Source organism: Nicotiana tabacum, chromosome 17 (assembly GCF_000715075.1).
Source record: "Nicotiana tabacum cultivar K326 chromosome 17, ASM71507v2, whole genome shotgun sequence".
NCBI classification, from domain to species: domain Eukaryota; kingdom Viridiplantae; phylum Streptophyta; class Magnoliopsida; order Solanales; family Solanaceae; genus Nicotiana; species Nicotiana tabacum.
This window is the reverse complement of record NC_134096.1, coordinates 130,187,460-130,202,228: the sequence shown is the minus strand read 5'-3', so window position 1 is coordinate 130,202,228 and position 14,769 is coordinate 130,187,460. Positions and strand designations below refer to the sequence as shown.

The following is a 14,769-nucleotide window of genomic DNA, read 5'->3' as shown; positions in this document are numbered from 1 at the left end:
GATTGGCACAATCATATTATCGCCTACTTGCAAGACGGCACACTCCCAAACGACAAGAAGGAAGCCAAAAAACTAAAAATGCAGGCAACCAGATAAAACCTCCTCCACAACGACCTATACAAGAGGACATACAACGGCCCTCTGGCAAAATGTTTAGGCCCAAACCAAACCCAGCGTGTCCTCGAATAAGTCCATTAAGGCTATTATAGCGCTCATTCCGGCAATCGAGCGCTCGTTAGGTGTCTCATACGGGCATGATACTACTAGCCCACTATGAAAAAAGATGCCAGAGTTTGTGAAGAAATACGAGCAATGTCAGAAATACGCCCCAATAATTCACCAAGCATGCGGACATCTCCACTTAGTCACCTCTTCGTGGCCATTCATTAATTGGAGAATGGATATTGTGGTCCCCCTCCTAGTAGGGTGAGGTAGTGTATGATTTTCGCTAGTTTTAACTGACTATTTCTCTAAATGGGTGGAAGCTGTAGCGTTCGCCCAAATACACGAACGAGAGGTGATCACCTTCGTATGGAAAAACATCATCTGCCGATTCGGCCTACCCAAAGAGATCAACTGTGACAACGGACCCTAATTCACGGGAAAGAAAACTGCTGAATTCTTCGAGAAATGGCATATTGGGAGGATAGTTTCAATCCCGTATCACCCAGCAGGTAATGGGCAGGTAGAATCCTCCAACAAGTCCATATTAAACATCATAAAGAAAAATCTCGAAAACGTTAAGGGATTGTGGCCGAAAATACTCCCAAAAGTATTATGGGCATTTAGAACCACCCCGAAGACAAGCATAGGAGAGACACCATACTCTCTAGCTTACGGAAGCAAAGCAGTCACCCCGGTCAAAGTCGGAGAAACCAACCTAAGGTACTCCCACAAAAGCGGTACTATTAATGACAAAATTAGAAAGCAAGAACTCGACGAGATCGACGAACGAAGAGATATGGCGTACATAAGGATGGTCGCCCAAAAGAAGCAAGCGGAATGATACTACACGAGCCCCCTAGTGTATGGCTGATGTCGTTCCATGTTGGGTCGTGAGACTGGGTGATCCCTCTTTATGTTATATCTTCATTCTTTTTTGGGCTCGGCTTGTAACGAGATGATTCGTCGAGTTGGTCTGTTGAGGTCATCATAATCTACTCGGACTTTGGCACAGTAAGCACTATGGATTTCATCCCAAGTGATTGAAGGATATTTCATCAACCGGCTCAGCAGTTTTCTGGTCGCTCTTGAACCTCTCTACTCAACCCGTTCTGAAATGCCGCGACCGCCATCCCCTTGGACACGTTTGGCAGGGTCATCCTTACCCTATTGAATCGGGTGAGGAAGTTCCTTAGTCCTTCTCCCAAGGACTACTTAATGGAAAATATGTCGTTTACTTTTATTTTGACTTTCTTGGCTCTGGCATGTGCCGTTACAAACTTATCGACCATTTCTTTGAAGGTTTTTATGGAGCGGGCTGGTAGCTATGAGTACCATGTTAATTCCCCCCTCCCCGGTAAGGGTTTTGCCAAATTTCTTCAGCAATATAGAGGACACTTGTTCCTTGGTGAGGCTGCTGCCCTTCACGGGGGTGAAATAATGAGTCACGTGATCTTCGGGGTCAATCGTTCCGTCGTATATCCTGAGATACGGCAACATTTTGAAGTTCTTTGGTATGGCATGCAGGGTTGTTTCCTAGTTGTACGGCTGCTCTACGAATCTACCAGTGTCCCTCTTTTGCAGTATCTTTGGGGCTCCCGGTATCTTATTGACTCATTCTTGGTGTTCTTTCATTTGATCTCTGAGCTTTATTTTCATTCTCCATTTCTTCCATCCTCTTTAGAACAACGACGAGGACGTTGTCACCTACATTGTTAGTAACATTGTGAGTTATACCTGGTGTTGGAGAGTCTGGTTAGTCGCCTTGTTCGTCTGTTCGTTGCACTATATGGGCTCTTGCAGTCTCTATAGTCGTGCATAGAGTGGGTTTGTTGAGAACGCTTACTAGTGTATCAGTCAACCACGCTTTGAGGAGCTTTTTCATGGTTGGTGGCGTCCCTTCTCCTGTGGACGTGGAGGCCCTTTTTCCATTTGGTTTTGTTATGCTACAATGGGGGAGGCGAACTGCCGCGCCTGGGGGAGGCAGTGGGTTTCACATCATCGCCTCGTGTTTCACAGCTCTCATTATAGCGTTCATGAGGTTGTCAGGGAAATCACCTGTCACTTTAGTCCTATCTCCTTGGTTACCTGCCATGTAGGTTTCCGTACGTACAAAGAAAGAGAAAGAACTTGGGGTTTGTTAGGTTAGTGACTCACGTGAGTTTTATATCTAAAGGAAACTAAAAAATTAGCTATGAAGTCCCCACAAACGGCGCCAAACTAATTGACCCAAAATATAGATCTTGGTCCAACCAATTAGATTTAAATAAAGAAGAGTCAATCTTAGTTAATGTTAATATCCAAAAGATGAGATAACTTATTTTGTAATAAAATAATACGTGTGTGTTAACTCGGATGACAATAAATATGAACAATATAAACAATATTTAATGATCAAAGGTAGTGGGATAACATTAACTAACAATAAATATCAATGTATGTATTTATGTAAATAAGAACATATGAGTCACCCGAAAAGGGGTAAGATCTGTTGATATTCCTTCTGACAATGAGGAATGATTGATGGGCCTTTGAATATTCAGGTTATTCTTGGATCGAGTAGAAAAGTTAGGCAAGAATCTTAGCAAAAAGGTATTTTTCGTATGTTTGCAATAGGGTCTAATTCTCTTAGTAAAGTCATTGTGTTTTCTTATAAGTGAATATCTTATGTCCTCATATTATTATGTCTCTTTCTATTTATAGGGAACATATTCCTAAAAACACTAATAGTACAAGTACATAGAATATCCACTAGAATATTCTCTTTTATATCCTATCCTAAAACTAGCTGTTATAACTCTGTCTAGGATGCTCGACTTCGACCCTGATCTATGATGACTTCTCGATCTTGATTCTTGCTGACTCTTCGGCCGCAACCTTCATCGCTTCTAGAACCACTTCGACCTGTCTTTATTGAAGTCGTACTGATAACACATGGTAGTCTGTGAATACCTTTTAATATTAACAAGGTTTGATAATATTAGAGTTAATTTTTGACCCATACATATAATAACAATTATTATTAAGTTATTATGTATACATAGATAATCAGAAAACAATTAATTTTTGTTATTGAGTGTACACATCCCACCTTCCTTTCCACTTAGGCCACGATACCAAATGAAAGTAGATTGATAATTTTTCATTCCTGAAGAGGTGCATATCTTGCTCGGATCTTCTTCCATAATGGTACGGTACAGTAGTATCGTTGGGGTAGATACTCAAATCACCTTAAATCTAAGAAGTCAAGTATGTGGGTTGGTCGAGAGTAAAAAAATGAATTGAACTTAAAATCTTTTCTGGAGGTATCCATTTTCCTAGAAAGACATATAAAATATCCCGACATACCCGCATTTTGATACCACCAATTTTTTATTATATTTTCCTTTCTAATTTTTTTCTATATTTACTTTTGGTTTCTCCCCGGGCCGACTTCCCAAATAAGGGCATTATCAGTTCATCACCCTTGTCCCTTTCATTATTTTATGCTCTTCAAAAACTTTACTGTATTAGATTATTAAAGAAAACTATTATGCTGGTGTACTGCGAGTCTCAACATATAAGATCACTGCTCAATAGTAGTTAGAGAATAAATGTGGGTAATTAGAATTTAGCACTCTATATTTATTTTTCAAATATCTGTAATAGGCATTTCGAAATGAAAACTGTTATAGTGCGCTTAACTGTTTAAGGTCGGTAAGCGTGCTTACTATTTATGTTTATTTCAGTAATAGCTAAATTAATATTAGATTAATCAGTAATTTAAAAGATATCAAGGCAGGTTATTAAGAAAATGAATGAGAAGAACAAGTTTTCGTTTGATATCTAACGTCTTTGGCTTGTTCTGTAGTTGATCATATTTAAGCGAAAACTCAACCCTAAATTTCAATTAGTTGTAGGTTGATGTTGGCGTGACTATTTTGAAATCTTTTCTATATGCTAAATTGCTGACGAGCGCAAAACACACACTTAAATTTTGCTCTCTAGTCAAAGATAGTATAATATAATATCATATCCACAAGGATTGGATTTAAACATTATTCTCGTAGTTTCTAGCTCGATTGACATCTAGGAGGATCAACAGTTGATATTTATATGATTAATAATAAAATTTAGCTAAGAATCTAAAATCTACAGCTATTGACTAGTGACTATTGAAACTAGGAATAAGCAATTAAGCTTATCAGTGGAAGAGGATAAGGTTTTAACAGAATAAATGCAGGATAATTGTTCGTGATCTAACTCTAGATAATTCACTTCCAATGTTTAGGTGAGTCTCTCGAATTTACTCTATTACTAGTTCAAACGTTCAGCAAAAACTCCTCTCTTGATTAAGTCTTAACCTCACGAGATGAACCAATTTAAGCACTGTGAAGATATGTAAGAATGCGTATTGGATCGGTCTTTAGAAAAATCTCTTTCGATTATTCCCCTAACTAGATTTAATCAATGATTCAACTAGCCTCTTTCGATTACTTAGAAGAATCTATGAACTCAACTAACAATATAATGCAAAGATATCACAAGTTATGCATCTTTCGAATACAAGAACAAGTGAATATAGATGCAACAATTAAATCTTCCAAAAACGATTCAAATACTTAAAAATAGAGTTATAACCCACAAACAATCATCAATACACCAAATCCATCAAAACCCAAAAGGATCTACTCCATAGACATGGAGAAGTTCTTTCCAAATGTAACTAAAATATAGGAAAACATAAATTCAATCCAAACCCGGATTTTGAGTGAGGAGGGAATGATGAAATCCTTGTGTTTGTGTTCTTCCAACTCCTCCTTAGCCTCATTGACCTCCTTAAGTCGAAATTCTATCAAAAGTCCGAAAATGGTATTTTTCCCGTGTGTTTAACCCACCCCCCAATAAAAACCAAACAAAATAACCCTTTTTAACGGAATTGGAAAGTCACTCTAACATTTTTGGGCTACCGCGCCGCATGTCGCGCCGCCCCATACAACGCGCATGTAGGAAATTTCAGAACGTGCCAAAATATGATTTTTGGCCACTTTTTGGACTAGCGCTTCGCGCCCCGCTGGGCATGCCGCGGGGCGGTAGTGCAAGTTGTGGCCAGAAATGAGTATTTCAAATTTTTGACATCTAGACTTGGTTTTCGACCCCCCGACGTGATCCCGACTTAATTGCTTGGGCTTCTACTTAGACTTCAAAACTCCAAATAGCTCGAATTAACTCCACAATATCTACATAACATGGAATCAGTCCTACAAGGCATATAACACACAATAAGTGCAAAAACACTACCAATTAAAGCTCAACACAAGTAAAATACAGTGAATTAGAGTGTAATAAGCGACTAAAACACGAGTTTATAGCCTACCATCAACACCCCCACACTTAAACCATTGCTCGTCCTCGAGCAATCAAACTACACTTTTACATAGACACAACCTTTTTAAATAAATCTCCTAACTCATCATTCGAAGAATAATCAAACAGATTAAGCACAAATACCGTAACATCCTCACCTCAAATGTTGACTCAATAATATTTTTCACAACTTGTTCACTTACTCTAACACATAGGTCAACGACATTACCTTTACTTCATGAATCAAGTGCCCTCACACAACAATAGAGAGTAGTTCCACACACAATAAAGTTTAAGAACAATTAGGAACTCAAGATAGGAAGAATTCACTCACTCTTAGAAATAACATTCATGTGCCACAAAAGATGTACCATAAGCTTGCCCGTAATGTACTACTCTACTAATTGAGCTCATTCAGTCAAGGATCAAGTAGGACTTTATTTGATTGTAATGTAAGATGCGGGATGGGTAGGATATATTTGATAAACGTGACTACACCCCGCTAAGCACTTTAATACATACAATTTAATCAATTAAAACTCCATACTTATGTCAAACTATAAGTCCAACTTCACGTCAAAATATGTCAACTCCCTACTTCTTTATGCACAATTATATCAAGAAATGCCACTATCAAGGAATCGTTTTTTCGCAACCATCCAACTATTTTTTTATTTCCTTTTTCAATTCAAGTGGATCTTATTTTTTTTTTTTCAAAACAATGCACCTTTCTCCTTATTTCAATAGTTCCACTCAAAAGCCAAACCAACACCCCACACTTTAACTTTTACAAAGTTCATAACAATTTCAAGTGCTCGTGAGAGGTAAGAAGGTTCAAATAGATAGTCAATTCAAACAATTGGGTAAGGCTTGTAATGTGGTTGCCAAAGAAATAGGATTACAGTCTTAAAGGGGTCAACTAGGATACATAACAATTAGGTGGGTACAACATATAACTGGCTCAACAAAGAAACGCCTATATCACTTCCAAGACTGAATAAAATTACTATTTCGCTTTGCAAACACACGGGGCAAGCTCTAGACATCAAATGCAATACACAGAATACACGAAACCTCACACACACATGGCACATAACTCACTTAGGATCAGACTCATCAAGACACTCTAATCAAAGCAGTTAAGCAAAGTTAAGATCATACAATTTAAGGTACTTATACAAGAGTAAATAACTGAGTATAAGTGTCACAACTAAAGAATTACTATTCTCAAGGTATAATAAAGTCAAGAGATATTGCTTTCAATAAAAATCACAACACAAGATCTCCTACTCCTAAAAAAATAAAACTAACTATACCGGTTCAAACAAAATCCTTGAAAAAGAAGCGCGATACAAAGAAAAACCAATGGGGGAATTATTATACTACCTAAAGAAAATATTTTTTTTCTTCGACTTTAAAAATTTCAATCAAAAGAAACGAAAACACACACAAGAAACGAAAACAAATAGTTATTTACATGTCCCCATGATATACAAATAAAAAGCAAAAGGTAAAGGAAACTCCCCTGGACTTTTTTCGTTTGCGAGAACTTGTGAACTCCACCCCTAATTCTGAATTCATTTTTCGTTTTCGCTCCTCGGGATTCTTTATGGAGCTCATCAGGCCAAAGTCATTTAAGGATATTTGTAAGACCCGCTCTTTTCTTTTTTTCTTGGCCTCATTTTGAGCGGTGAATTGTTCTTATAGGATTATCCTCAACTTGTTTCTGCATTCATTCATAAGATCAATCCCTACATATTCCTATAAATCCTCCAAAATAAAATCCACATGATCAAGGTTAGAATAAGAAAATGAAGAAGAAATTCCTTTGGTATGTTCAAGACCATTTGTTCCTCATTCTCTTTTACTAAAATTTTTAAATATGGATAGGTGGATGGGGATTTGAACTCTTCTTTTATTGATGCGCAATCAACCAAAGTCTCATCTTCAATCATCTCAGTTGAAAAAGAGTCCTCTTGAAGAGTGAAAAACTCTCTTTGTAGATGTTCATCATCTCGGGTAGGCTAATTCTCACAGGGAATCTCCTCCATATATTCACTATCACAATGCAATGACCTTTCTGAAAGTGTACTTATTAGTTGATTCACTTGCATTGTTAGGTTGTTAGTGGCTTCATCATCGCGTGTAAATCTCTCTTCCACCTTATTAATGAACTTATATATAAGATCTTCTAAACTAATATTCTCCGCTTGAGGTGATTGTCTCACTTCGCTTACATTCCAGTCATAATAAGGGTATTCATCCCAACCAGAGTCAGAATTGTGTCCATATGAATCCTCATACCTGTACGGACTAGAGATAAAGTGAGAGTGTTCAAAAGATGAACCATAAGAAGAATACCTACCTACTTGACAATCAACCCATAGATGATTTCCACCGCATTTAAAATATATACCACACCGCTGATAATATTTAGCTGCTAACTCTTCTACCATTTTCTCAGGCTGGTTGTACTCCATCTTCACATCTTTTAGAGTTAAATATCAAGAATATGCTCTTCAAGATTTCTTCAACAAAAGAAATCTTGAAGAGAAGTTCACCAAACAAAACTAAAAATAAAAGAAAAGATTAGAAGCTAATTCCTCAATTAGCACTACAAACTATTTTAAACACTATTGATTTTTAATCCCCGGCAACGACACCAAAATTTAACGAGCGTAAAATACACACTTAAATTGTGCTCGCTAGTCAAAGATAGTATAGTATAATATCGTATTCACATGGATTAGATTTAAACAATACTCTCGTAATTTCTAGCTTGATTGCCACTAGGAGGATCAACAGTTGAGATTTATAAGATTAATAATAAAATTTAACTAAGACTCTAAAATCTACAGCTATTGACTAGTGACTATCGAAACTAGGAATAAGCAATTAAGCTTATTAGTGGATGTGGATAAGGTTTTGACAGAATAAGTGCAAGATAATTGTTCGTGATCTAACTCTAGATAATTCACTTTCAATGTTTAGGTGAGTCTCTCGAATTACTCTATTATTAATTCAAACGTTCAGCAAAAACTCCTCTCTCGATTAAGTCTTAACCTCACGAGATGAACCAATTTAAGCACTGTGAAGATATGCAAGAATGCGTAGTGGATCGGTCTTTAGGAAAACCTCTTTCGATTATTCTCCTAACTAGATTTAATCAATGATTCAACTAGCCTTTTTCGATTACTTAGAAGAATCTATGAACTCAACCAACAATATAATGCAAAGATATCACAACTTATGCCTCTTTCGATTACAAGAACAAGTGAATATAGATGCAACAATTAAATCTCCTAAAAACAATTCAAATACATAAAAATAGAGTTATAATCCACAAACAATCATCAATATACCAAATCCATCAAAACCCAAAAGGATCTACTCCATAGACATGGAGAAGTTCTTCACAAATGTAACTAAAGTATAGGAAAATATAAATTCAATCCAAACCCGGATCTTGAGTGAGGAAGGAATGATGAAATCCTTGTGCTTGTGTTCTTCCAACTCCTCCTTAGCCTCCTTAGGTCGAAATTCGATCAAAAGTCCCGAAAATGATATTTTCTCGTCTATTTAAGCCATCCCCCAATAATCCCCAGACGAAATTACCCTTTTTAGCGGAATTGGGAAGTCAAAATATTGTTTCTAACCACTTTTTGCACTAGCGCCCCGCGGGGCATGCCGCGGGGTCGGTAGTACAAATTGTGGCCAAAAATGAGTTTTTCAGATTTGTGACATCCAGACTTGGTTTTCGACCCCCGAAACGTGATCCCAGCTTAATTGCTTGGGCTTCTACTTAGACTTCAAAGTTCGAAATAGCTCGAATTAGCTCCACAACATCTACATAACTCGGAATCACTCCTACAAGGCATAAAACACATAATAAGTACAAAACACTACCAATTAAAGCTCAACACAAGTAAAGTGCAGTGAATTATAGTGCAATAAATGACTAAAATACGGGATTATAGCCTACCATCAACACCCCACACTTAAACTATTGTTTGTCCTCGAGCAATCAAACTACACTTCATATAGACACGACCTTTTTAAACAACTCTCCTAACTCATCATTCCAAGAATAATCAAACAGATTAAGCACAATACTGTAACATCCTCGTCTCAAGAGTTGACTCAACATCATCACACATTTTTCACAACCTGCTCACTTACTCTAACATAGACGTCAGTGACATTACCTTTCCTTCATGAACCAAGTGCCCTCACACAACAATAGAGAGTAGTTCCACACACAATAAAGTTTAAGAACAATTAGGAACTCAAGATAGGAAAAATTCGCTCTCTCTCAAAAATAACATTCATGTACTACAAAGGATGTACCATATGCTTGCCCGTAATGTACTACTCTATTAATTGAGCTCATTCAGTCAAGGATCAAGTAAGACTTTATTTGGTTGTAATGTAATCTGCGGGATGGGTAGGATATATTTGATATAAACGTGACTATACCTCCCTAAGCACTTTAATACATTCAATTTAACCAGTTAAAACTCCATACTTATGCCAAATCATAACTCCACCTTCACATCAAAAACGAAATTGCATTAAGCAGGTTGACCACACAGCTAAATAAAATTCCTAACAATTTTCTCAAACAGTGAATTTATAGAGCAATACTCGGTATACGTGTCACAAGGGTTGAGAAACTCCACCACTACATCTCAAAAGGAAGGGCTAAGAAACTTCTGTACGTTCCTCCTCCTGGTTTGTACTTAGCGATATTCGAAATTTAATGTCTCACAACATTATACTCTATCTGTTTGCGGTCACTGCAATGGTAAAACCAAGGAAGGAACTACCCAAAACCAAAAAACATAACAGATTTCCAGTTCTCAGCACATGTCCACACTGTTCACGGAAGTTTCACTATAACATTTTAGGTCTTTAACCACAGTTGAAAAGTGTGGTTTATACTCAGTGGCGAAATCAGAAAATTCAACAAGGGTGTTCAAACCTTTGCCAGTGGGCTATATAAGGGTGTTCAAAGTCTATTTTTAATCAATAACAAGTAGTATTTTATCTTATACGGAGTATAATTTTCCGGCGAAAAGTGGTCAGTTGACCACCCTTACACGTAGCTTCGCCCTTGCTTAAACTAACCGAAAGTGTGGCATTTTGGGACCTAAGACAATGCTTTTTGAGGGGTGGCCTATATGAGCGTAACCTTTCCTCTAAGACAAGGTTTTGTAAGTGTTGCTTTAGAAGCTATACTTGAAAAACGTGGCCTAAAAATTAATAAAGGCCACGCTTGAAGTACCCTCTATGGTAACACTTTTCGGTACTACAGCAACACATGAAAAACGTGGCCTTTGTTACTCTTTAAGTCACGCTTGAAACCGCTGCTTTTGCTACTATATAAGACACAAATTTTCCAATCCCTATGGCCACACATTTGAAGTGTGGCAATTGTGTCTAAGCCATGAAGTAATTTGATTTATATATTTCTATAATCCATGCGTTTGTGTTCAATAAAATACATTTTTTATATATCCCATAATCACATACGAAGATCTCAAGCACTCAATTATATAAAAATAACAAAAGAATAATTCCAATGTATATAGTTGCAATGAACTTCAAAAAAGATTAAATCTTGTGTAATACAACAAAGCAAATTATTTCAAGGTTCATGCTTGTAACTTTACAAAATCAAATGTATTATTGTAGTATCAGGAATTACAAAAATCGTAATTGTCTAAAGTCTTCATCGTTAAATTCTAATAGATCAAATAGTCTTTTGGCACTATTTTTAATTGCCCAACAAAACTTTCCTATAAAATAAAATTAGTAATTAGATAGAAATCCATAGTATGCAAGTGCAAACTCAGAGCAATGTGGTAGAGTTTGCCCCTTGGGAACTCGGAACAATACTATCACATATAAGTAAGAGATATACATATACACGACTAAAACAAATGACAAAAGTAGAGGAAATCTATACATGTTACAGTGCTGAGATGAAAATGTAATCGAATGATTTGAGTAACAGAACATATGGAAAAAAATCATGCTTTATTGGCCTTCCTCATTTGTTTTCTTAGCATCCATACATCTAGTTATATTCTCTCTAGAGTAGTATGATTCTGTTGCTTCCTTTCGTTTAATTGGTATATAATGATGGACAAACTAGATTAGTGGATTTCTTTTTCAAAAGGTGAGTACCTCTTACAAGTGACTATAATCACTTAGCTACCATTGATATCTTAGAATCTGGCAAGAAATTAAAAGCGTAGGTACAACTTCTATTCTATCAACCCTCCAATTTGTACAGAGACAATACTTAAAAACATCCATCAGACAATATGCTAACTCAATTTTACCCTCAGGCAATATTAGTCTCTACATTTTAAATACCTATAATAGCAAAGATAATCATGTAGATCTCTATTCATATAAAAGCTGAGCTAAACAAAGAGAATGGAGGGCATTTAAAATGTGTTGTATAATTGAAAGTGATTGAAATAGATATACTTGTTGGGAAGTGAATACCTTTATTCACTTGGCATCCTCTTTCAATTCATAATTGTTGGGGTTACCAGGAAAAATCTCATTTCAAGATATCTGAAATTTTATTCTCAAACAACAAGATTTGTATTTGTGTACTTCCCATTCGAGCAAACAGAAAATAAGATAGTAAGTCAAAGAAGACAAATCCAAATTTACCTCTTCAGTTGAACTCAAAGGAAGATCTTAAGTTGAGACAATACACAATAGAGACCAAATCAACAATAGAAATCTGCAAGTTTCATATGTCAAGAGATAAAGAATGAAGGAGAAAGTCGACAAATTGTGTATTATGCTCAACTAATCAATATACTGCAGAACATTTCCTTTCCAAAGATGGCACACACAAAGTTTGATTACCTGGTCGATATATATTCGCTATCAACTAATCCTCCTACAATAATTTTAAGGAGAGAAGGAAGTTAATAGCAAAAAAGTCAGTTTACCCAGCTTTACCTACCAAACATGCCAGTGAATAATGCCTTAACATACCTCTGAAGTACCTTTATCCTTTTTCTTTGCCTTCCTCACTTTTGCTCTATGTTGATCTTATTTGAGAACATGAAGAATCCTCTGTTCACTCCAGTGTCCACATGTATTATAACCTAAACTAAAGTAAGCAAGAACTGAATTGATGCAAAACACAATACAGTCACAAGTAGGACAATATCTTTAGAATCTGATATTCCAATCACAAAGTGAAAGTCTTAATAATATCAGAACTAAATACTGTGCTAGCATCGAAAATAAATAGTATGCGTCAATTGATATGCCAAATTGATCTACCTAACTCAGATATTGCCAAGTTTATTCAATATCAAACTAGAGCCTCTGTCTTAGCTTCAAAAGCTATACAATTAATAAGTAGCGAGAGAGAACAAGAATAAACTACTAGACAATAGAATGTCAGAACAAGAATTTGTGCCCAGATTGTATAAACGTAAAAAGTTATTCTCCTCCAAAAATACAAGCGAAGGTCATCCCTCCCCCTTATGGGCTAGAGAACTGTCATATAACTAAGTGATTGAACTCATTTTACAATTGAGAAAACCAAATCCCATTGTAATTAAAGTATATTCATCACTATCTCATATTTATATCAATAATGCATAAAGCTTCATAAGAAAAATACCATATCTTCTTGCATATCTTTTAATTATCAAACCTTATAAATAGCAAAACATTTTAGTTTCGACTACCAAGCCTCAATGTATTCTATCAAGTCATAAGCATTTATACGTTTATGCTACAAAAACTTTATGTCAAACTTAAGTAGAAAACTTGGACTAACATTTTGAACTCCACAATTGGAAAGTAACACTATAATGCTTCAAATGCAAAACAAAAATATACAAAGCACTGAAGAAAGTAATTTGACAACAAAAGGACGTAATAAAAGTTTTACTATGGAATGAAGCAATGGTGGACCTGAAATCGTATTGTACGTACAAACCAACAAGTTATGAAAATATATAAGCATATAGGATACCTTCTTAACGCTTCACTTCCTTTTCAAACACTCATTATTTCTTTCTTTCCATCCATATTTGATACTAAATTTATGCTTCCTACTAATTCTTTCAAATTCTTACTATTTATCCAACAAATTTCACTTTATTAATTGGCTTCAAAACCAAAATGATTTTAGCAGTAAGGATAGGTCAGACAAACATTCCATCAAGCAGATAATATGCAATGGTCAATCCCAAAGAAATTCTGCAAATATGCAAAGCTAGTATAGAAATGTTTAAGATCTGAACACAAGTAAGTTTAAACATAAGACTAATACTATGAAACAAACCCGAATGAACCCTGTGTTTGAACTTTGATACTATTGAGATTTTCTTTTTCTCGTTGAATTTCATTGAAGCAAATATTGGCATATATAAGAGCACATTTCAGAAAGAAAAAGAAACATCGCTGCAAATTTTAGGGTCGAGGGAAATTCGGCACAGGAGGTGGTAGTGCATGTCTATGGAGATTACGGTGGAGGTGTGCAAAAAGGAAAACCTAATGAACTGATGTCTCGATTTTAGGAGGGAAATCTTTGCACTTTGAAAATGAGGGGAAATGTTTCACGGGAAATTTTAAAGGCGCGGGGCGTGGGGGTGGGGTGGGGGGAATTTATTGAATTTCATTAGCGCACACTATTTGCTTTTAGAATTACAAATTTAGCTCACTTTAAAAGAGTCACAATATAAATGAATTAGTGTTGCCAATTAATTTATGTTTGGCAACACTTAAGTTGCGTTGTCTTTCAATTTAAAAAGAACGCTTTGCAAGCGTGGCTATAAAATGTGTTGCTAAAAGCTATCAGCAAAGGCCACCCTTGAAAAGTGTTCCCACATATTAGTTTTGAAAATACTTTTTAAGCTTTGTCAAATGTTAGTGTGCCCTTAGGCCAGATTTGTTGTAGTGTTTGGATTGACAGATTAGTTTGTGCATGTTGACATCCGCAAGAGTTGTCGCCGCCGCTGCTGCCACCACTGTCAGGGCAGCTAATCGCAAAAAGAAAAAAGGGAAAAAATGATCACAGCGGTGAAGGGATATAATTGATTGATTTCATTTTAGTTCTTAATATTTCGTTTAACACAATGGCAATTACTGACATGTTTGATGTTTAGCTATTAAAGTACTTTGATATGCTTGAACCTCATAAGTGTGTATTGTATACGGTTAAAATCGGGCATACCCGATTTTTCTATGCTGACCGAGACCAAAAAGTTGCAT

At 36.1% G+C, this 14,769-nt stretch overlaps 1 long non-coding RNA gene across 2 annotated transcripts; it reads right to left on the bottom strand.

Moving 5' to 3' along the window:
• Nucleotides 1–8,774: 8,774 nt before the first annotated feature.
• On the bottom strand, nt 8,775–14,235 carry LOC107815665 (uncharacterized). 2 transcript variants are annotated; one of them, XR_012701477.1, is made up of 4 exons: nt 12,532–14,235; nt 12,400–12,433; nt 12,025–12,271; nt 8,775–9,375 (listed from the first exon to the last, which is right to left on the bottom strand). It is a non-coding gene; the product is annotated as an uncharacterized LOC107815665 (long non-coding RNA). The 2 variants fall into 2 exon arrangements; XR_001654780.2 differs by lacking the exon at nt 8,775–9,375 and having other exon boundaries at nt 11,111–12,271; nt 12,532–14,234.
• Between the last annotated feature and the right edge of the window lie 534 nt (nt 14,236–14,769).